Source organism: Amblyomma americanum, chromosome 11 (assembly GCF_052857255.1).
Source record: "Amblyomma americanum isolate KBUSLIRL-KWMA chromosome 11, ASM5285725v1, whole genome shotgun sequence".
Classification (NCBI taxonomy): Eukaryota; Metazoa; Arthropoda; class Arachnida; order Ixodida; family Ixodidae; genus Amblyomma; species Amblyomma americanum.
The window spans coordinates 113,582,909-113,605,978 of NC_135507.1; the positions used below are offsets into that span (position 1 = coordinate 113,582,909).

General features: G+C 47.9%; 1 protein-coding gene and 2 pseudogenes across 1 annotated transcript in view; 1 reads left to right on the forward strand and 2 right to left on the reverse strand.

Moving 5' to 3' along the window:
* Positions 1 to 23,070, forward strand: part of LOC144110070 (arrestin domain-containing protein 3-like) — a 547,381-nt gene that overhangs the window by 47,046 nt on the left and 477,265 nt on the right. The window lies entirely within an intron of this gene.
* LOC144109854 (uncharacterized) lies at positions 285 to 2,787 on the reverse strand (annotated as a pseudogene).
* On the reverse strand, positions 5,482 to 7,162 carry LOC144109855 (uncharacterized; annotated as a pseudogene).

A 23,070-nucleotide genomic window follows, 5' to 3' on the forward strand; every position in this document is an offset into this window, starting at 1 on the left:
CTGGGGTGGGAAAAAGAAGCAAGTAGAACATGGTTATTTTAACATCGTTATACAAAGAACAAGCAACCAACCAGAAAATAGAACTAAATTGAAAAACTAAATTGAAAAACGCACTACAGAACACACTTCAGAAGAAAATGCTACTTATTTTTTCTTTGAAAATAACATGATCTGAGATGTGAACAATGTTATCAGGAAGACTATTCCAATAAATGATTGCACGGGGCAGGGCTGATGAGTTGAATCCAGTGGTCCTTCCCGAAAGGCGCTTAAAACTGAGGTGATTATGCAATCGGTGAGATGTGCGGGCCGGTTTTGTAAGTAATGATGTAGTAATCGATGTAGTAGGAGGTTTTGATGTAGTAATCGCTTGCCTCTGCGAGCCGTTCGCCGGTTTGCAGTAGGCGACGACGGTTGCGCCTGAGGAGCTTCTGGTTCCCCGTTTTTACCAGGAACGATCTTTGGTAGGGCATACCCATCACTTGGGCTTTCCGGGACCATGCAGTATCTCTGAGCCTCACGATGGTACGTTTTTGGAGGGGAGGCAAAGGCCTTCCAGCTTGTTTTTGACTGTGCTTATTGACGACGGTCGCAGTCACAGCACTGAAGTCCGGGCGGTTGGCGCGAAGGCGCCTTCCTTGCAGGAGTTCACCAGGGGATCGCCCGTCCTGCAGTGAGGTAGTGAGGTAAGCCAGCAAGCCCAACCAGAAATCATCCCCCGAGTCTGCAGTTTCTTTTCCAAGATGTGCGTCACAATCTGCACACCTTTTTCCGCAAGCCCGCTAGACTGCTGATAACGAGGGCTGGATGTAATGTGTGTGAAGTGAAATCTCCTTTACAATACAGCCAATTCATAGATATAGAATTGCGGATCATTATCAGTACATACTTCAATTGGCACGCCAAATCTTGCAAAGGTAGCACTGAGGGCTTCAATGGTTGATCGCGCCGATGTGTCTGGCAGTTTCTGGACTTCTGGAAAGTTTGATAAGGCATCAAAAACAGCTATGTACGAGTCTCCCGACAACAACAAAATGTCAGCCCCAACTCTATACCATGCACAACCTGGCACGAGTCGCATTTGAAGCGGTTCCTGCGGCTGTTTGTAAGCGTACTTGCGGCATGTAGGACACATTTGCACCATAGAAGTGATCGCAGCGTTGCGCCCTGGTTAAAATACGAGACGTCTGGCTCTTTCCTTGCATTTTTGCATGCCGAGGAGTCCTGTATGCATTTTTTGCAGCATTGATTGACTCATGCTTTTCGGAATAACCACTTTCTATGCCTTTAAAAGTATTCCGTTGACAAATGAGTTCTTGCTCAAAAGGCTTGAGGTCACCTTGTACCGGTAGCCCAAACGACGAACTAGTGATTACGGACTGCAGGTAGCAGTCGCGAGCAGTTGCCGCCTGCAGTTCTTTCTGCGTTTCTGCCATGGCTCTGCTGCCTAGTAGCTGGACTGCGTGAACTTCGACGTCGTCCGTGGCACCAGCCTTGTCTTGGTTGTCGGCAGTCGACCGGGACAGCATATCAGCAAGCACAAGGTGCTTCCCAGGAATATACTGCAAGGCAGAATCATACATGAGCAATCTCAAAAAGAATCGAAGACAAAGCGGCATGTCACCGACTTCCTTTTGAGCAATTGTTAAAAGTGGCTTGTGGTCCGTTTCGATCGTCACTTTCCGTCCATAGACGAACTGGTGAAATCTTTCGCATCCGAAACAAATTGCTAGGACCTCTTTTTCTATCTGAGCATAACAAATTTCTGCTTCGGTAAGGACTCGGGATGCGTAAGCTACGGGCCGGCACTCGTTGTTGTGGCACCGCAAAAGACCGGCGCCGACGCCGTTCTGCGATGCGTCGCAAGATAACTTTGTTTCCCTTCGCGGGTCGAAGATCGCTAACACGGGCGCTGTGGTCAAAATTTGCGTGACGCTTTTCCACTCTTTGGCGTGGTTTCCCGTACACTCAAACTCCGTGCCAGCTTTGATAAGAGTTCTTAATAGCGCCGTTCTTTCAGATAACTGCGGCACGAACTTGCCGAAGTAGTTCACGACTCAAGCATACGGTGAACATCGACCTTGCATGTTGGCACCGCCATTTGAACCAAACTCTTAACGAGCCCTGGGTTTGGCGATATGCCTTTCTCGCCTATGATATCACCCAGAAAGCGAGCTCTCTTACGCCAAACTTGCACTTCTGAGGATTAAACGTTAACCCAGCTGTTTCAGCAGCTTTCAACACAGTTACCAGGCGCTTATCGTGCTCTTCTTTCGTTGAGCCCCAGACCAGGATATCGTCTATATAAATAAGCACGCTAGGTAGACCATCAGATATCTGACAAAGCGCCTGCTTAAACACCTCAGGTGCGGACGAGATACTAAAGGGTAGCCTCAAGAAGCAATATCAGCCGAAAGGTGACGCGAACGTACAGATCTTGGACGTTTTCTCCTCCAGGGGCACCTGATGGAATCCGTCGTTTGCATCCAGGCAGCTAAAATAGGTAGCTCCTGTTTGTCGTTCTTCCATGTCCTCGCGCCTTTGTAAGAGGAAGTGTTGCCTCTTGATGTACATGTTTACTCTTCTGGGGTCCATGCAAACCCTTAGAGCACCGTCTTTTTTCTTTACTAAGGCCAGAGCGCTTACCCAGTCTGTGGGCTCCCATTCTCTGACAATGATTACCGCACGCTTCATTCGCTGGAGTTCTTTCTCCAGAGGCTCCTCTAGTGCCAGTGGAACCCTACGGGCTGCCTGAACGACTGGAACCGCGCCTGGTTCCAGGACCATGCTGTACATAATCTTCAAGCAGCTTAACCCTTGGAAGACGTGCCTAAAATCTTTCAAAAGTTCACACTCAGGGAAGGCATTCACAGTGTACACCGAGCATTGAACCAAACCGAGCGCCTCACCGGCATCGAGTCCTAGGATGGAATGACGCCCACTGTTTACGACGAAAAATTTGATGGTAATCTCGGTGGCTCCCACGGACACTTTCTGTGACTTTGTTCCGTAGCTTGAAATTAAACCCCGGTGTATGCTCGCAGTACTCAGCAGGTAGGTTGCAATGATTCTTTGGTTAGAAGATTACGGTATATTTAAAACGGTAGCAAGCTTGCCTGCCAGCCTGTATCCACCTTGAACGTAACTTCACGGCCACTTACACGTGCTTTAACTGTCCAGTCCTTCCTGTGACTATTTGGGAGCTTATTTCAAGAATTTCAAAGTCATTCTCGTCGACTTTAACGACTTCACTGACTGTGGTCGACTTCCGGCAACAACTTGCAAAATGGTTGAACTTGCGGCAAGAATGACATTTCTTACCTTTTAGGAGAGCAGAAAGTTGGGCTAGTTGGTAGATATGCATACTGAAGAAGTTGGCGCAGAACGAGGACAAGCGAGACAAACAAAGACGAGCACTGCTCACAACTGAAGGTTTATTCTAGACAATGCTCAAATAAATAGTGAAACCAACAAGAACAAAAACAAACAAACGTCATGAACACCACATGTTACTCCGTGAATCCCAATGATTTGGTTAGGAACAGATACCCCTAACGGAGAAGCGGACGGAAGTCTGACTAATGTACTTATCGCCATTGATGCGCATATGAAAGGCTTCCATGAGCTCACGCGTGAGTGGCTCCCTGTGCCTGAATAGGTTGGTCGTTTTTTCGAAAAGTGGTTTACACTGGGTTTTCTTTTCCTTGTCGTTTGTACTTTACGTGCGGCAATGTTTAGGGAAGTTATCAAGAGAATCGCCCCCGAGCAATCTTCGGTGTTCTCCTAATCTCTCGTTGAAGCATCGTCCAGTTTGGCCGGTGTATAGTGCGCCACACGACAACGGCAATCTGTACACAACCCCCCTGGCACAGGTAACGAATGGAGCTTTGTGTTTGATGCTGCATTCATTTCTTGTTTCTCGTACCATTCTTTCGCCTCCTTCTTCCATCCAGTTGTGCACCTGTGAACAGATTGCTCCAAGCTTCCGAGGGGCGGAAAATACAATCGGAATTTGATAACGCCCGGCAACATTTTTCAGTCCATGCGCAAATCTGTGCAGGTATGGTATGACTGCAAAATTTCGACGCTCTGTTTCCCGGAGTTTAGGTAGCGATCATCCTTGATCGACCTTATCATTCTTCCACAAGCTTCCACGAATATAGTCTGAAGGTACCCGCTTTCTTTCAGCCTCTCCACCAGGGACTCGACGCTTTCCTTGATAGCATGTGAGCAAGACTTAGTGATCGCCGCTTTCAGACAGAAAGTGACTATCCCGTTCTTTATGGCTTTGGAATGACCGGATGAATAATCAAGCAACGCTTTTTTGGCCCCAGGGTGGTAAGCCCAACAAACATGCTTGGGGCGAAAATGCAAAGACAGATCTAAGAACTGGAGCCTTCCATCTCTTGGTACTTCTACTGTGAAATTGAGACCAGGTCCGCACTCCTTAAAAAGATTTAGCACATTGACGACGGTGCGTTGCTGGTTGGGCTCAGAAGACAACACTAAGTAGTCATCAACATACCTACATGGCTTCAAAATTATCCCTCCTGATTTCTTTTCTAAGGCTTTATCGACCTTATCCAGAAAAATGTTGCTAAGGATGGGGACTACGCGAGACCCGATGCAAACACCAGTTCGCTGTAAGAAAAATTTCCCGTTCTGCCCTATGACCGTTGATTTGAGATAAAACGTGAGTATCTCCAAAAAGACCCAACAGATACACCACATCGGGGCACGAATGCGGCCTCGTCGTTGTGCTCCATAATGCATTCCTGGACACTTTTTATCATCTCGTTATTTGGCATTGAATAGTACAGGTCCTCAATGTCCACGCTGAAAGCGGTACACTTTCCTGGGTTGCTGTTGCTGAGAAGACTCACCACTGCCTCAGAATTTTCCACCATGAAAGGGTCCTCCACGCTTAGGCTCTCCAGATGTTTCTGAAGGTACACGGCCATCAGTAATTGCCACGTGTTCCGCTCGGACACGATTGCCTGGAACGGAATTCCTTCCTTGTGGGGCTTTGCCGTAAAAAAGGCGGCTAGATGAGGGTCTTGAGCCTCCTTGATGCCATTCGCTAGTTTCTCCAGGTTGTGGCGGAGCGCCGAAGCCACAGCTTCTTCATTTATCTTCTTCTCCTTGAACGGTCATAGGGTGGAACGGGAAATTTTTCGTACAGCGAACTGGTGTTTGCATCGGGTCTCGCGTTGTCCCCATCCTTAGCAACATTTTTCTGGCTAAGGTCGATAAATCCATAGAAAAGAAATCAGTAGGGATGATTTTGGACGCATATAGGTATGTTGATGACTTCTTAGTGTTGTGTTTTGAATCCAACCAGCAACGCATCGTCGTCAATGTGCTAAAACTTTTTAAGGAGTGCGGCCCTGGTCTCAATTTCACTGTAGAAGTACCAAGAGATGTAAGGCTCCAGTTCCTAGATCTGTCTTTGCATTTTCGCCCCAAGCATGTTTGTTGGGCTTACCACCCTGGGGCCAAAAAAGCGTTGCTTGATTATTCATCCGGTCATTCCAAAGTCGTAAAGAACGGGATAGTCACTTCCTGACTGAAAGCGGCGATCACTAAGTCTTGCTCACATGCTATCAAGGAAAGCGTCGAGTCCCTGGTGGAGAGGCTGAAAGAAAGCGGGTACCCTCAGCATATAATCGTGGAAGCTTGTAGAAGAATGGTAAGGTGGATCAAGGATGGTCGCGACCTAATCTCCGGGAAACAGGGCGTCGAAATTGTGCAGTCATACTATACGTGCACAGATTGGCGCATGGAGTGAAAAATGTTGCCCGTCGTTATCAAATTCCGATTGTATTTTCCGTTCCTCGGAAGCTGGGAGCAATCTGTTCACAGGTGCACAACCGGATGGAAGAAGGAGGCGAAAGAACGGTACGAAAAACAAGAAATGAATGCAGCATCAAACACAAAGCCCCGTTCGTTACCTGTGCCAGGGGGGTTGTGTACAGATTGCCGCTGTCGTGTGGCGCACTATACACCGGCTAAACTAAACGATGCGTCAACGAGAGATTAGGAGAACACCGAAGATTGCTCGGGGGAGATCCTCTTGGTAACCTCCCTAAACATTGCCGCACGTACAGTACAAACGACCAGGAAAGAAAATCCAGTGTAAACTGCATTTCGAAAAAACGACCACCCTATTCAGGCACAGGAAGCAACTCACGCGTGGCTCATGGAAGCCTTTCATATGCGCATCAATGGCGATAAGTGCATTAGTCAGACTTCCGTCCGCTTCTCTGATAGGGAGTATCTGTTCCTAACCAAATCATTGGGATTCACGGAGTAACATGTGGTGTTCATGACGTTTTTTTGTTGTTGTTGGTTTCACTATTTATTCGAGAATTGTCTGGAATAAACCTTCAGGTATGAGTAGCGCTCGTCTTTGTTTGTCTCGCTTGTCCTCGTTGTTCCGCGCCAACTTCTTCAATATAAATATCTTACCGAACGCTGAATACTGTTTAGGCCTATGTTTACGGCTGCATTTCCTGCAGCAGAACTCTTGATTATCGTGACACAGCTTTTTATCGCGTTGCTGCTGTTTTTTAGTTGACACTGTGCGACTTAAAACACTCTCAACGCAGACTTCCGACTTATTACAAACTTTACTCCTTAGTGCCTCCGATTCTGCAGCCTTGCACAATTCTTCAGCTTTTAGTAGCGTTAGGTCTTTCTCGGCGAGCATTCTTTGATGAAGCGTTGAGTTATTTGTACAAAACACAATTTGGTCTCTAATCAGTGAATCGTGCTGATCCCCAATATTGCACTGGGTTGCCTGTTTCTTTAAGTCGCGCACAATTTTCTCAAAAGAATCTATCTCCATCTGACTCCTTTAACGAAATACATATCTTTCATGAATTTCGTTGCTCACGTCGAAGAAATAAGCGTCGAACTTCTGCACCACAGTTCCGTAACTTTCCTTGCTTTCACCGGGGCCGTACTGGAAATTGTTGAAGATGTCGAGCGCTTCGTCTCCGGCAAAGCTCAGCAAGAGTGCAGCTTTTGAAGCATCATTTTTGGGGGCCTTCGATACTGTCGTTGCTTGTAGATACAGCTCGAACCTTTGCTTGAAGCGCTGCCATTTTTTTGGTAGGTTGTCCGATAGACGCAACGGTTCCGGCACCTTCAGTAGGTCCATTCCGCGCCGTTGCTGCTGGGCTTCGGTCCGCGGCGGCTACTTCTTACACCATGTAACTAGCAAGGACGACGCAACAGCATGATGGCCAAAACAAGAAGAACGATTGCTTCATTCAAGAATTTGATTATATAGGCGCGGAACTGTGCGGCGGGAGTATCTGCGCAGTCATGCTACAGTTGCCTTATCGGATACGAAATGCTTCTCCTACCGATGTCCCATAAGTTCTGTTTGCATGCTGTGGCCTCTGGATTGAAAGTTCCACTGGACTAAGCCTCTCGTACTACGCACCCTGAGTATCCTCCGAATGACCCGTGGCAAAAACACCCTCACACTGCGTCCATCCTCGCCTTCGCGTCCTATGTGCTGCGTCCGGGCTACAAAAGTACTTTGATGCGTGACCGATTCGCTAAGATAGCCGCGGTTGCCAACATCTGCTACCTTCTCGCCCCTCAGTGTTTGCGCTCATTCGGGGACTCTTGGCCTTCCTTCCTGCGGCGACAAACAAAGCTCGGGCTGTTAGCACACAGACTGAGAACAACAGTGAAAAAAGTAGCATTGATTCAAATTCGCAGACCTACAGAGATGCAGATGCCTTTCTGGTCGCTGTTGTGCGGACGGTCCAGCAGCTTCTGCCAAGCACAGATGTCGCTGTTTTCGATCACGGATGCAGGGGTGCTCCCCGGTAACCCCATTTCTTGTCTTACTTCGACGCACATGTGGCTCTTCGAGCGACGCGATTGCCGTCGACGACCTAGCACCAACGAAATTGGAGAATCATTTCTATTCTAGCTTTCTGCCAGATCGGTGGTTACGGTGCTCGGCTGCTTACCTGAAATACGAAGGAACGAACGAAGAAACGAACGACCGAACGAACGAACAAATCTTTATTTAAGATCATGAGGATGTTGGGCGCGCCGGCAAAAAACCAGTGTGAAGGCTTGACGTGGGAGACCCACCCTTCAGAGTCCTGTCCGTGGTACACACCAATGTGTCCACAAAAACATCAAGAGCACTTACAGGGACAAAACATTGCAAGAGACGTGTTGAAAATGACAGAGTTGGCATTGTTTAGCTATTAGGATTCCTTATTTCATAAATGCTGCAGAGTGTAGCACAACATTTCATAACGGTAATTTGTGCGGGTCATATCTGCAAGACATTTAAAACTCGTTCGTGTACAGTATGTATAGTGTATAGTTTGTGTATAGTATTTATGTTCGCGTACATTACTACAGGCTCTTTGCACTTTAATCCTGACAGCTGCAAATTATTACAATTATTTTCAACAAAACTTGCGTAACACCTTCTGCAAAGTACAGTTTCGTAAAAATGAGGAAGGGGGGGATGGCAAGTGCCTTAAACATAAGCTCAATGTGTTCTAGTCGCGGAGTATTCAAAACACTTTTGGACAGCTTACTTTTGAAGGATATGCAAGTGGTTGATATTAGTGATGGACATGGTACCCCGTATGAAAAACCAATAATTAGCAACAGAAGAAAACAGTGCATTACACAACATTAGCTTAATACGTGTCGGCCTGAATCATCTCAGTCAACAAAAAACACCGAGAACCTTACACATTTTGTTGTGCACCTTTTCGACGTGATCGTTTAATAATAAATTCTCATTAAAAATCACACCTTCGCTTTTGACCGCTGGAACTATCTGAAGGTTTTGAGGGGTTTAACAACGCAAAGCGACTCAGGCTGTCAGGGACGCCGCAGTGAAGGGTTTTGTAAATTTCTACCACCTGGTGTTCTTCACCGTGCACTGAAAGCACAGTACACCTCCATCAAATTCGACCGCTTCGGCTGGGATCGCACTATATTTTTCAGGTCAGCAGCCACTGAGCCACAGCGGCGGCGGCCGCCAAGAACTATTTTCATGAGTGCCGAACCCATCATATAATATTTTGGGCGAGTTGATTACATACAGAGTCGATCACACTTCTCTAGAGCGCTTGAGCGGTGCAGTCCGCCGGAAATAAAGCGAAATTATATAGTAGGTATTGACATTCATTGATAATACTTGCGCTGAAGAGAAGCCTAATATTCATATGAAACGCGCACACACCAGCGCCTTAATTGCCCTCAGCAAAACAGCTGCGATAACATTAAACTTCATTTGCTCTGCAGCACACCGCTCGAGCGCTCTAGACAAGGGTGATCGGCTCTGTAATTCCATATAACAGCGCAACAAGGCACAAAAGCAGAGGACAATGTGAATGACCACATCGATAAGCATAGTGTTATAGCATTCCAAGAAGAGTGCGGAAATTCCGCTGATGCCTTCCTCAAATTGTTGTCGTTTTATCATAGTTCCATTTTTGTCGAATGGAAAAAAACAGCGCTGTTGTGTCATCCCCTTCTTTTGTGCTGTCGTTGCGCTGTTAATATGCAAGTCCGAACCAATCCTTAAACAAAGTGCATGGCGGCATTAAGCCGGCTTACTGCGACGCCTAAAAGCCACGGGTTTCGTTTTTTCAGAGTTTATGTTTAGCGAATTCTTTTACAACATTCTGAAAGTGAGTGTAAATAATTTGAAGCTTGTTTTTCAAGTTCTAGTAAATATGTGGCTGTGAAGAAAATTCTGAGGGCACTTATACGTGCCTACGTGGAGAAATGCGAAAGCATGTGTTTTGAGGAGAGGAAAGAGTGCAATAGCTCTCACAGCTCGACATCTCGGTGGACACCTTAACCGCGCCTTAAAGCATGCATTTGAAGGTGCATATGTGATCGGTCCGAATACTTGTCGCAAACTAGCCCCCAACTTGATTAAACTATGTGAGGTATACGCAAAGAGAATTGCTATGACATCACCCAGAACGCTGTACAACGAACGGTTGCTAAAACTTTTGACGCCAATGTAGTCGGCACTATTGCCTCAACATTGAGATCAGCCAGAGATGACATCGCTGGTGGCCGTGTTGGAAAACAATTATATGCAGATACACTTCCAGGAGTTTGTGATTGAGCTGAAACAGAGGGGGGCCAGCCATTACAAACTTACTAGCTGGAGGTCGCTAGTTCGGGACCCCAGTGGCGTCGGTCGCTGCCCGGGCTCGCTCAGCCAAGGCTCTTGGCTACAGGTCAGAGCCTACGGGGCTACAGGTCAGAGCAGCCCAGCAGGGTCATCTCCCAGTCATCCCAAGTTGGGTTGGAGTGAGGGGGATAGCAGGGTTGGAGGGGCAGGCCCACACCATGTGGTAGATGTACGAAGAATTCTCCGCACAGTGCGGACAGCTGCTCGAGAAAGACGGATCGAAGTGTTTGAGAGCTGCCGGGAACAGAAAAGTGTTAGTATACAGGCGGAGCAGAAGCCGCTCCTTCGCCTTTGAGAGACTTTTACACGGGCGCGGATAGAGGCTGTGCCCAGATTGATAAAGTAAAACAATGTCTTTGAAGGGGTAAGCTGTAGTGAATTCGAGCTCATGATTGTCGGGGTCGGAGGGGAATGCCCGGTGAGAGAGCGCAGGGGCGGCTGCGTCGGCTGCCTCATTCCACTCAAGGCACATGTGAGCAGGAGCCCAAACGATATTCCGGTGAGCGGGGCCCCCGGTTTAGGCGCTGTTTTGGAGAAGGCGGTAGGCTAGGTGCGGTATCCTGCTCTGCGGAAGGTGGTTGGTTCGAAACCCACCGCCGGCAACCCACCGGTAAAAATGGGTACAAGCGTCCCCCGGCCCGATGCCCGGCTTCCTCAGGGATGTACGCTTTGAAGAAGCTCCACATACCCCGCTGCGCCCTCCGGGGCAAAAGCTCCGGAGAAAAGTTCGTCGTGGTCCGGGGCTCGAACCCGGAACCACCGCTTCACCGGAGCAGTCGCTCTACAAAGTGAGCTAACCGGGACGGCAAGCTTATGGTAGGGCGAGAGCGAATTGATCAATAACTCGAACTGGGAACAGTGTTGGTCAAATGTTTAGTGGAATCCCCCATGGTGGAGTAAAATTGTAATAAGGAAGAAGGAATGTAATTTTGAAATAAGAACTTTTCTTTACGAAGTTTCGGAGAAAGCTGTATACAGAAAGCTGTATAGCTGAGAAAGCTGTACGGCTACTATGGCTGCGTTCGGGTGGATGCCAGTGAGTAGTTACTCCCATATTGCAAATTTACTCTACCTTGGGGGATTGCCCTAAACATCTGGCCAACACTGAAATAATTGTTTTGGGAATGGAATGAGATGCAGCCAACGCAATGGCAACCTCCTCGGCGTGTGTTATATCACGGGCTCGGACAGTAAGGCCGTTAACTGTTTTGGATTGGTGGACGACTGCGACGTGTACCATCCCCCATGGTGGGGGCCGGAGGCATGCACGTAGAATACGCCTGGTTTCGATGCATAGTGGCGGGCCAGGGCTTCCACCCGCGCCAGCTGCGCCGACCATTAAGGCCCTCACGGTTCACGTTCGCGAGAAGAGTGCGCACATGGAGGGCGCATCTTCACTGGGATTGAATACGCACTCGCTCTTCCATGAGCTTGGCGTGTTGAATGTGTAGTCGGGCAAGGAGGCGGCGACCCGACGATGTCTTCGAGAGACGTGTACATTGGTTGGTCAAGTGGGCTTTCCGGAGCTCCCGAAATGTGTTCACCGCCATGCCCAGCCACAGGAGGAGCTGGTTGGAGGTATTCAGGGGGTCCAGAGCCTGCTTAATAATTTTGCGGAGGATGACTTCGAGTGCCTCCTCGTTTTGCTTCTTGAGGTGAAGGTACGGAGTCGAATATGGAATTCTACTGGTTACCAATGCGTGCGCCAGCCGCAAGGCGTCCTTGCACCGTAACCACGCGCGCATGTCAGAAACCCGGCAGGAAAAGCGGCCCACCTGGTCCCCCTCCTGACAGAATTTGGCCAATGTCATTCCTGACCGTCTCTGTTGATATATGAAGAGCCCCAGTGCCCGGACATTGATATTTTTAGAGTTTGAACCCGTCTCAAGAGACAATGCGATTTTCGCTGTGCACATTGGTGAGGGGCGTATGAGCACAAATTCAGACTTTTTAGGGGAGCATTAGAGGCCGCAGAGGCCAGCATAACGGTCCACTGTGGTCGCCGCCTCCTGCAGGTTGGCCTCAGTGTCTCCGACGGATCCCTGCGTGGTCCACAGGGTGATGTCATCGGCGTGCAGCACATGCTGCACACCGGCGACAGCGCCCAGCCGGGCCGGTAGGTGCATCATAGCCAGATTGAATAACAGGGGAGAGAGCACTGCGCCCTGTGGTGTACTCCTCGTTCCTAAATGAAAAGGACCATATTCCTTATCCTCGATTCGAATGTAAGGGTGTCTGTCGGTCAAAAATTGCCGAATGTATTGAAATGCGTTTGTACCGAAGTTAGTTTGAGAGGGGTGGATGAGAATGATCTCGTGGGTAACGTTGTCGAATGCTCCTTTCATATCCAAGGCGAATACGACCTTTTCATTGTGGGAAAATTCGACAGATTCGAGGACAGCCCGATTGAGTTGTAGCAGGACATCCTGTGCAGATCTGTGTCGGCGAACCCGAACATGGTGTCTGCGAAAAAGTTTTGGGATTCCATGAACTCGGAAAACCTGTCGCGCACCATCACCTCCATGAGTTTGCCAGCACAGAAAGTCAGAGAGATGGGACGGAGGTTGTCCGTGATGATGGCCTCGCCAGCTTTAGGAATGAAGGTGACCAGGGCGGTCTTCCAGTCGCTGCCCCCTCAGGTCGTTTACTTTGAACGGTTGATCCAGCTCAACGTTCTCAGAGCCTGTATAAGAGCACGCCGTCCCGCTGGGGTCCTGGATGGTGCACAAGTACTGCATGGACCCGGAGTTTGTACACCCAGAAAGCTGTGCATTGCTCTTTGGAGATATTTTTGACTTTCACCCGCAACATTCACTGTGCAGGGTGGGTCAGCACCGAGGAAGCCCTCGGAAGCGACCACTGTTTCCTCAACACTACGATTACGACCCATCCTTTCGCGCGACCCACAACACAAGCTCGACTCCAAGAATGGGCCAAGTTCAGGCAAAATTTTAACACAGCGACACCCATACTTGAGCAAAGCTACCAGTCTTGATCCGAACAATTGGTCTATGGCCTTCGCTCCTCCGAAACTCAAACTCAGCTCTCAGAGGCGCCCTCGGATGTGGACAACCACCCGCTCCACCTCTGGGAGGCCCGGCATTGCCTTATCCATTAGTGGCGCCGGCAAAATCACAACCGAAAACTTAAAGCCTGGACTCCATGTGCGCGAAAGAGCGAGCGACGCGACAAGGCGGCACGGCGACGCTCGCTCTGTCGCTTGTGGGCAACCTCCATGCAAGCGAAGGCGGCAGGCGACGCGCACCCGCGACGTGCGCACCGGACTCCGGGCTGTGCGCACTCAAGCTTAGAAACACGCCCGTAACCTGTTCTCTCTCTTAAAATTTTGTGAGTGTGCCTCACAGTCAGGGCAAGAGAAATATTTCCTGAATCCCAAGGGATCCCAGCCTGCTGAAAGGGGAGGAAGATGACGGCGGTCAAGACTCGTCTTTTTCGCCCTCTGATTCCTTGACGGGTGCAAATAAAGTTATTTCATCATCTACGGCAGTGGTGTAGCGGCAGTGGAGATAACCAACGGCGTGCTTGCGGAGACAAAGTCACATCACGGATTCACGGGGGAGGTGCTTTCGTTCGGTGCCTGTGCACTCCGGCTTAGTAAAAACACTCCCATAAACTGTCACCGCAATCTGATTGTTAGTGAGTAAACTATAATACACCAGTGAGAATGCTCGCCGCGAGTGTTTCTGCACGTATATACAGTTGGAGCGCAGCGGCACGGTGGATCGAGCGCCGGTACCCGCGCCTCGACACGCATATCTCCCTGCAGTACGCCCGCTCGCGTAGCCCGCTCCAAATGCTGTTAGCCTTTCGTAACCAACAAGTGGATTTTTTTAATTATTTAAATCATGTGGGTCTGCCTCTCAGCTACAAAACTAAAACTTTCCTCGACTGTGGCGATCACCAAGACGACGCGCTGGTAGTGTTTTGTGAGATATACTCGTGAGAAACCACGAACAAACCGGAAACGGCTTTGTGGGGCCGTCGCGCGAAGCAAAATGCATGTGTCGCTTGCCGTGTCGCTCGGATCTGCCCCCAGAGAAAATTTCGCTCGTGGCCCGGAAGTCCCCCACGCGACTGGCCAGTCAGAGCCCCACAAAGCTGTTTCCGGTTTGTTCATGATTTCTCACGAGTACGAGTGAGTTTTTGCGTACATGGAGTCGAGGCTTAAAGCTCGCATCGCCGAGCTCACCCAGTGAGCGGCTGAGTATGCGGCCCAACTCTCCGACTCCAACTGGGTGCCCGGATGCAATACGGCCGCGCGGCAGATGTCTAGCCGGAACCTGTGGCGATCTTTCGTGCCCTAATTGACTCAACGAAAACATGCCATCGCTAGGATTTCATCAACACCTTCATAGATTAGGGAGTCGGCATTAGTGTGTGGGCGGCGACTCTGTATGACGTCATATTGCATCGCTCTCACGTCACTAGGTATGGCGTTTACATAGTTTGTCACGCAACCTGGTATGTCGCCACATTGCACCGTGGTCACGTGACTTGTTAAAACGTCACATTAGATAGTATGTCACGTTACCTGGCAAGACTGCACATTGCACTTTTGTCAACGGACTTGGAATGACGTCACACTCATATGATGTCATCACAAATTATAATAGCTTGTCTTTATGTTACCCAATTATATTAATTCGCATTAATATGGTGTGTAAATTACCGTTAATACATGATGTGATGCGATCATCTTCATCACATGACTCGTCAGCTCGTGACTTCACTATGCGTCGCTTCTAGCGGACATGACCTAGAGATTGAGCTATCTAATGTTTTCGCATTGAAGGGACTATGCAACGAAAAAAAAGTCACTTGTAAATGTTTTCAATCTTAGAAATGATGCTAAGAAGCATTCACACCAAGTATGAGACTTCAGAACTGAGCCGGCAATTTATTATGAACTTTTAAAAACCGTGTTTTTTTTTTAAATTCGCGGGCCAATTGGTTGGCTCGTAGTGACCGATTTTGGAACTAAAATCGTGGAAGAAAGACGTCACAATACCAATGACGTCGCCAGGCCACCACACGCTCTCGTTCGCTGGAGCTACGGCAGCCACGACGTCACGGACACACTTCCGGTAGCCGTGAAAATCGTCTGCTCGTGCCGCCGCGCGACCTTCTCGGGCAAGCGCGAGCCAGGGCATTGCCTTCGCGCATATTGTTTCAATTTTCCTCTGCCGCCTCCTTCTGTCGGGAGTTCCGGAGTCACTCGCACGGCTCTTCGTGCGCACGCATAGGGCTAGATGCCCATCGCGGCCGTAAAAGCGAGCAGTCGCACCTCGAGGTCCGGGTTTATTACTGCTAATTACCACAGATGACAAGCAAAGAAACCCGACGCGCGCCGCAATCCAGGAAGGCGAAGAGACCGGAGAGATACTGCCACGCCACCGACACTGCTGCTGGCGGGCAGTGTACACATGACAGTGTGCTCTTTTAAAGGAAGGAAAAAAAAACCCAAAAGCGCAGTTTAACATCAACGATGGTCTACATAATGATAGAAAAATTTCGAGAACGACACAAACTGCTAGAAACAATGGAAATACATATATTTGTTCAAAATCAAACAGACAAAAAGAACATCCACAAGGAAAGCCTAGTCGGGAGCAAAAACGTGGATTACAATTCGGAAAAAAGCTGCAGCAGTTGAACACACGTTGGATGTTTGATGTTTTGGTACTCGTTCAAATCAGACGGAAGATTGTGCTCGAGGATTGGAGTTTGAAATCGGCACAGAAATGAGATATAATCCACGCATCTTTTTTTTTCGGGTGCTTAAGATGTTAGTATGGTTCTGCAATGTACTACTGATAACTAACTATAAGTGACTGAAATTTGATGAATCATTTTGTTTTATTTGTTGTACTTGATAACTTAAGTTGGACGGAATAATTTGAAATTTCTCGCGTGAATCGTCATGCTCCTGCTATGGTAACGCTATTCTTTAATCGACGCGACGCTTTTGAAAAATCAATGAATGAGCTAAGAGTGAGAAGTTCGGCACGAACGGCTATAAGATAAGCACTTTTCAACGGAGAAGTGTTACCTAAAACCTTTTTGGCTAAAGGATTTACTGTTACCTTTTCTAGTCACTATGGAAAAGAAATTAGGTAGTATTGGCCGATAATTCCAGACATTACTTTTGCCTGCGCTTTTATGAATAACCGTGACTTTAGCAGCTGCATTCTTTTAGAGAATACTGTATACTCAATGAAACAACTCAAAATATATTCCAACAGGTATACACCGGAAACAACTTGCAAATCAAGGCATTTCACATCCATGGGATTCCCATCTGCCTGACACACATAATAATTGCTCAGATTATCTGCTACCTTTTTCCCGCCCAACGGTTCAGTGTTAATAAAGACTTTGAGTGCACCGCTAGTAGCTGCATTTCGATTCAAAATTCGATTGATGCTCTCACACAAGAACGCTCCCTTTTTAAGAAGTCCTAGGGAACAAAACACGGGTTAATGACATCCTAGTCGAAATCAAGAAGAATAAAGGGCCTGGACCGGGCATGGAATGCGAAGGCAAGATAACAGCTGGTCCTTAAGGGTAACGGAGTGGATTCCAAGAGAAGGCAAGCTTAGCAGGGGGCGGCAGAAGGTTAGGTGGACGGGTGAGGTTAAGAACTTTGCTGGGATAAGAGATTAAGAAGTTTGCTGGCACAGGAAAGGGTTAATTGTAGAGATATGGGAAATGCCTTTGTCTTGCAGTGGGCGTCATCAGGCTCATCATGATGATGATGACGGTTGAACAGATTTTTGCAAGTACTCGTGCCCTCCCTGACGCAGAAAAGGCGGAACCTCGTTACGGCATGTTTTATAGCGCGCAAGATAATCCGATGACCTGGTTTGGATAAAGCGGTTAAAGGTCTGTGTTCTTTTTATTTTTAAAGGCATTCTATGGTTATACATCGTTTGCGACCTTTGGGGAGCTTTTTGAACTTTGAAAAGGGAAAGCTTCGCTCATATATACACTTAAATATGATAATACAGGCATTGTAACATCCTATGGATCATTCCTGTTGAGCGAAACATTCCAATGATCATTTGCAAGTGCTTCCCGAATGCAATTCATTGTATCATGTATAATGCGCCGGTAAGGTATCGCAAGAGATTTGCATTGCCTATTAGGAGTCAAACACTACATTGCAAGATAGTCATTAATTGCTCTTGAATTCAGACGATCAACTGAAGATCTGGTAAAAAAGGCGTATCGCCGTCTCTGCCTGTCGTCGCGTGGGTTAATTTGTGAAGTTAGCAAAGCCGTTGTACCCAGACATAGAATTTATTACCAGAATGTAAAATAAAATCGGTTACCATACCACCTAAAACAACATTAAAGTTTTTTGTGGCCCATGGAGATATTCATGAAGCAAAATTCGTGAGGCTGCTTTCAGGAGAGTATTTCGTCGTTATGATGATGATCATCCTCGTCATCCTGACAACGTTTTCTGCAGGACAAAAGCCTCTCCCATATCGCACGAGTTAACGCTGTACTTTACCAGCTGCGGCCACCATATCCCTTCTAAATCTTCTAAATCTCTTGCGCCCACCACTATTCCTGCTATCCCCGCATCATTGGAGTGAAATAAGCGAGATGGCTGCATTTAGTTTTTTTTTTTCTGTCGCTACCATGACGCCCCCCTTGTTTATGCGATTTTGCACACACTTGCAGTAGTGTGGAAAAAGCACTTCAAACTCTTCAACTTTGTTGCGCAAGGGTTATGCGTTCGTGTGGTAGAAAGACATTGTTTTCTTGTTCTGAGCAGACGCAGCGTATGCATCAGACGGCAGGAAGAACTGACACACTGTCTGGTCCGAAAGGGAAGGAAGCAGGTCCATTAAGGGTGCGAAAAAGTAATAGCTTAATAAGAGTCGAAGCCCTGAGGGAGATGATCATGTTCACATGCTTTTGATATGACATGCCATCACATTTCCTTACCTGTATTTTCCCACTTCTGTGCCAAACGTACTTATAGCCTTGAGTCAAACAAGTTTGTGGGCTAGTCGCTAACTTTCTTGATTCATAACGGCAACGAAGGAGTACAAACACAAGAGAAGAAACATGAAAACACACTGACGAACGCTGCTAGATGATGATGATGTCCTCAGGGTTAATGGCACCTTCTTCTTCTGTTCTTTCCTTCCTCTTTTTCAACACTTCCCGGGTTCTTTTGGTCACATTCTCAAGCACACGCATTTCGCCATCTTCATTCGCGATCTTTCTTCTGTTTTCCGACCACAGATCCCGGACTTCTTGCTTTGTGAATCGGAGACAGCAGCCGGAATCGTACCCCGCTTTTATGGCAGTCTATGTATGGCGTCCATGCCATCATTACACAGCTGCGGGAGCTGAACCTTTGTAGCGATAGCATGAACTTTTGCTAAAAGGTCTTGTTCCTCGCTTTGAGATATTCTATGAAATTGTTGGTTAAAACACCTATTCCGCCATTCTAATTAATAAAAATGAACTATATATGAATGATTCAGTACACTCATTTTGTTCCAGTTCTTGAAGTCTCTGCCTGAATTCCTTTATTGCATGTTCGTTTATCTGCGCACGCTTCAGTAAATTAGTCAGTTTATCAGAGATGAATGGTACAGATTTTTCGACACCGTCAGCGGTCTGTTTCAGCGGCATCAGCACTTCCAGGCTTCTTATGTCACATGTTCTGAAGGGTTGGTTCTGTTTCTGCTTCCTCAAGCTGCTGATTTTTTGGTCCTCTGGAATTAGAGCTCCGCGCAAGTTTTTCGATGGTATTCCTTTTTAGATTCAGCGTAGCTGCTCGCCCGCCAGACCATTCGCCTGGCGAAATGCTTATGAGTGCACGCTGAAGAACCCCAAGTAGTCGGAATTATCCGGAGCCGTTTACTACGGCGTCCCTCGTAGCCTGAGTCGCGATGTGACGTTAAGGTGCATAAAAACAATAACCTCAACCAATGAGCAATGCGGACAGCAGCAGCAAGAAGCAGCAGGTGCAAGAAGACGTTCATTTCATGATGTAGTACATCGGATCATATATAGACACAGTGCCGTTGCTCAAGAGCACACGCGATGCAGGGCGAAAGGAAGCACAAGACGACATGTTCGGACCGCATTTGACACCATGACCACATCGCATGTAATCACTTTCATCTGTAACTGTTAGAAAGCTATTGGTGATATGCGACGCGATCATGGCCTGCTCTTGCTATGCGCTGCTCACCTAATGACGCCCAGACTAGTTACCAAGGTGACAGGAAATCGCGTGCCAAACGTCGCGAATTCCTGGGGCTGTATCGGATGCTCCGCGTTTTCAGCACCATGCGGCACGTGGTGGCAGTCGCGTTAACTTCCACATTTTCTGGGCTCGTTTGTTGGCCAAGTCACAAGAGCATCACTCCGGGCAGTGTTTGAAACTTCGCGTTGTTTTTGTGAGGATTGCTTCTTCGAAACCAATTTCCGGTAACTAAAGCGCGTTAAAATCTCGTAATAGTTAATTTAAACCTTTTCTCGTTAAGATTAGATATTTCCTCCGTTTCTAACATGATAATAATAATAATGCCAGGGTTTAACATCTAACACAATCCCTCTAATCATAGCGTACCTTCAGGATAAAGTTCAGTACTAGAACATTCATGCACGGTAAGCTCCTTGAAGAAAGAAATCGTTGAAATAAACTTTAGCTTTCCTTTAAATTTAGAATCCTTTAGCATAACAAAAAAATTCTAGCCATTGTAACCTTTGCCGCTTATGGGCCACAAAAGCGAACGAGCAGCGAAACAAAGCACTTAAACAGCTGACAAGCGCTACTTGGCATGTGCGTGATGACTGCGCGAGGTTCAGGCGCCGCTTGACCGAACGCGTGGCCGTCGATGTAGCGCGGCGCGCTTCGATCGACCATCTCTCGGCGCGCATACGCTCTCTGACGAACGCTCGCGCAGGACGGACCCAGTCTCCGACTAACGACGCCTTCGCATTAAACGCCGCTCCCAGCGAGGCACCGCGCAATTTTCCCGACGCTAATGGAAGGCGGCTCGTTAATTAAGTTACTAATTGCTCGCACAAAAATGCGCGCATATTTTGGCACTTTGCCAGGAAGCTTTTGCAAAATGCCGCGGAAAGCTTGGAGGGCCGATGCGGTCTGTGGGGTCAGGAGCCAAATGAAAGGTGTCACCTGTTGCCTGGACCATGATGCTATGATTCCTGCTCCAAGCAACGTCCTGTAAGGGTGGCTTCCAGAAATACTCGCTTCTTCAACTTCGCGCTCTAAATTCACGGCATGGACGGCCAGGCGAAGTGCGGTGACGTCACACGAGTCTTCTCTCTTTGAACGAGCTGCCGAGTATGCGTGCTACGGCTCTATCCAGCTGCTCTAAAGCGGAAAGCGTAGAGACAGCCAACAATGATTCAGTGTTATTGCGGTGATGAGCAGAACACGTACCAAATGCTCGCGCTTTGGTTTCTTATAAACAAATGAAGGTGGATTGCGTAGTCAGGCCAAATGCCAATTAAGTTCGCTAGCAGTGAGCGGACACTTTTGCATTATTTATCTCAGTTATGTTTTGCTATGCATGAGGCTGCTATGTGATAGATGGGACAAATCAAGTGTATTCTATGTGTTTTGCACGTTTGCATGACTTAGAGGAAGAACGGTAGATACATGACGGAGTGCTTATTACAGTCGTTCTATGCATGCATATCAGTCATAGTTGTACTTAAATTTTACAAAGTCTGTCGTGCGATCAGTAAAGTAATTAGGCATGCATGGAACATCGAAAATCCAAGACTCTGTCAAAAACGCTAAATCTTTGCAACTGCATATGCGAGTTCACGATTGGCAGCGAAGCGCCGGAGGTAGTAAGCAAATGCGTCTATTGACGTCAGACAGTGGCCGCTGATCCTGAGCACGAGAGTCAAATAACGAGTAGAATAAGAAAGAGATGAAGCGCACTTGGCAGGCTCTCTCAGATTATGAATGGCAGCTTACCAACATTGCTCAAGAGAAAAGTATATGCCAGCTGTATCTTAACGGTACTGACCTATGAGGACGTGGAGGATAACGAAAAGGGTTCAACTTAAGAACACCGCAGCGGGCTATAGAAAGAAAATGACAGGTGTAACGTTAAGAGACTAGAAACGGGCAAAGTGGGTGAGAAAAAAAAGCGGGTTAATGACATCCTAGTCGAAATCAAGAGCAAGAAATGTGCTTGGGCAGGGAATGCGATGCGAAAGGAAGATTGCCGCTGGTTCTTAAGGATGACGGAGTGCATTCCAAGGGAAGGAAAGCGTAGCAGGGGGCGGCTGAAAGTCAGGTAGGGGGATGAGATTAAAAAGTTTGCAAGCTTACGGTGGCCGCAGATGGCAAAGGACAGGGTTAATTGGAGAGATACGGGAAAGGCCTTCGCCCTGCAGTGCGTGTAATCAGGCTGAAGATGGTGAATATGTAGGCTTGAGCAGGTTGGTGACCTGCGCAGCGGTGGACCATAAGGACAGAATGCTTTTTCCGTGAATATGGGCTTGAGTGCTTGCGCACTAAAAAAAATCTCCGCCATCACTGCAACAGTGTTCGACTTAAGAGCGTTAGCTACGGGTCCTTCAAATGTTTACATCGGTGTGCTCAACATATGTCGAGAAGGCCAAATCCAAACATCCACGGATGCTTCCTGTCCGGAAACATAACTTCAAAGACACAAACAGCGCCATCTACCGCATGGGTTTGCACTACTATTGCAATTTACAGCCACCTTAGCGATATCCTGTATATTTCCTATGTATACCGGTTTATAAATTGTATAAACGTGCGCATCACAACACGACGAATCGTTTGACATCATCTGGAACCCCCTGCGACAAACGATTCTGCCGTAATGGCAGTCTTAAGGTTCTCGGAATGCAGTGTGTTAAGGTGGGTTCATACGAGCGGACCGGATCACGGATGGTACGCGCGCGTCAGCGCGGTTATCGTGACACGTGACCAAGCATCCGTGAGTCGGTCCGGACGTCGAGCAGTCACACGAATGCAGCGGACAATCTGCGCGCACTCTCTCCCCCAGCGTGCTTGCGCTGTTCGCGCGGCTCCCTGGCCGCTCTTGTCGCTCTCAATTTTTTTGCGTTCATTTCGAAACGTCCGGTGCTTATTTCCAAACAGTGCCTTCAAGAATCCTGCGTATGAGTTATCGCAACAAAGTAAAATGCATCGCAAGCACAAGTTCGAGAGCCCATTTAGCTCGAATGTTTCAGTAAGAAAAAAAATTAAAAAACATGACGTACCGACTCTGTACGGGGCCAACTCCGGATGTCGCACATCCATTTCCGTGGCGATCTTTTGCCACAATTTATTCCTTAGCATCACGTAGAGGTGGTCAGCGTGTAAAATTATCCATGTAGGTTGGCAGCTCTCAACAAGCGCTAGAAACGCGACTGTCGCTTCGTCACTGAGCGCCTTATTTCCAACATTACTCATATTAGCTGAAACAACAAAGCAAAGCGGGCACTCACGGAAGTGCACACGCTCCGACAAACAGTAGCGACGCAGTGCATGCAGCAAATGCGGAGTGCACAACACAGTAAACGAAACACGAAAAGAAGGGCACACAATGCTGCACTCGAGCGGCGAATACGGCGAAATGTGCCCCAAAACGAAAGGCGCCAGCATCGACCAAAGCCGACTTGATTCCGGGTAGCTAGCCAAACGAGCGCTCGAGCCTACGCTGACTGACCTAGAAGCAAATAAGAGCAAAAACAATCCCGGTCTGCCGCCAAGCCCGCGGACTGAAAAAGGCGCTCGCCTTGTTCACTCGGTCCGCGGTTCGTGCCCGGAGAAGACCACGCCGCCCGCTCAAGGTCGC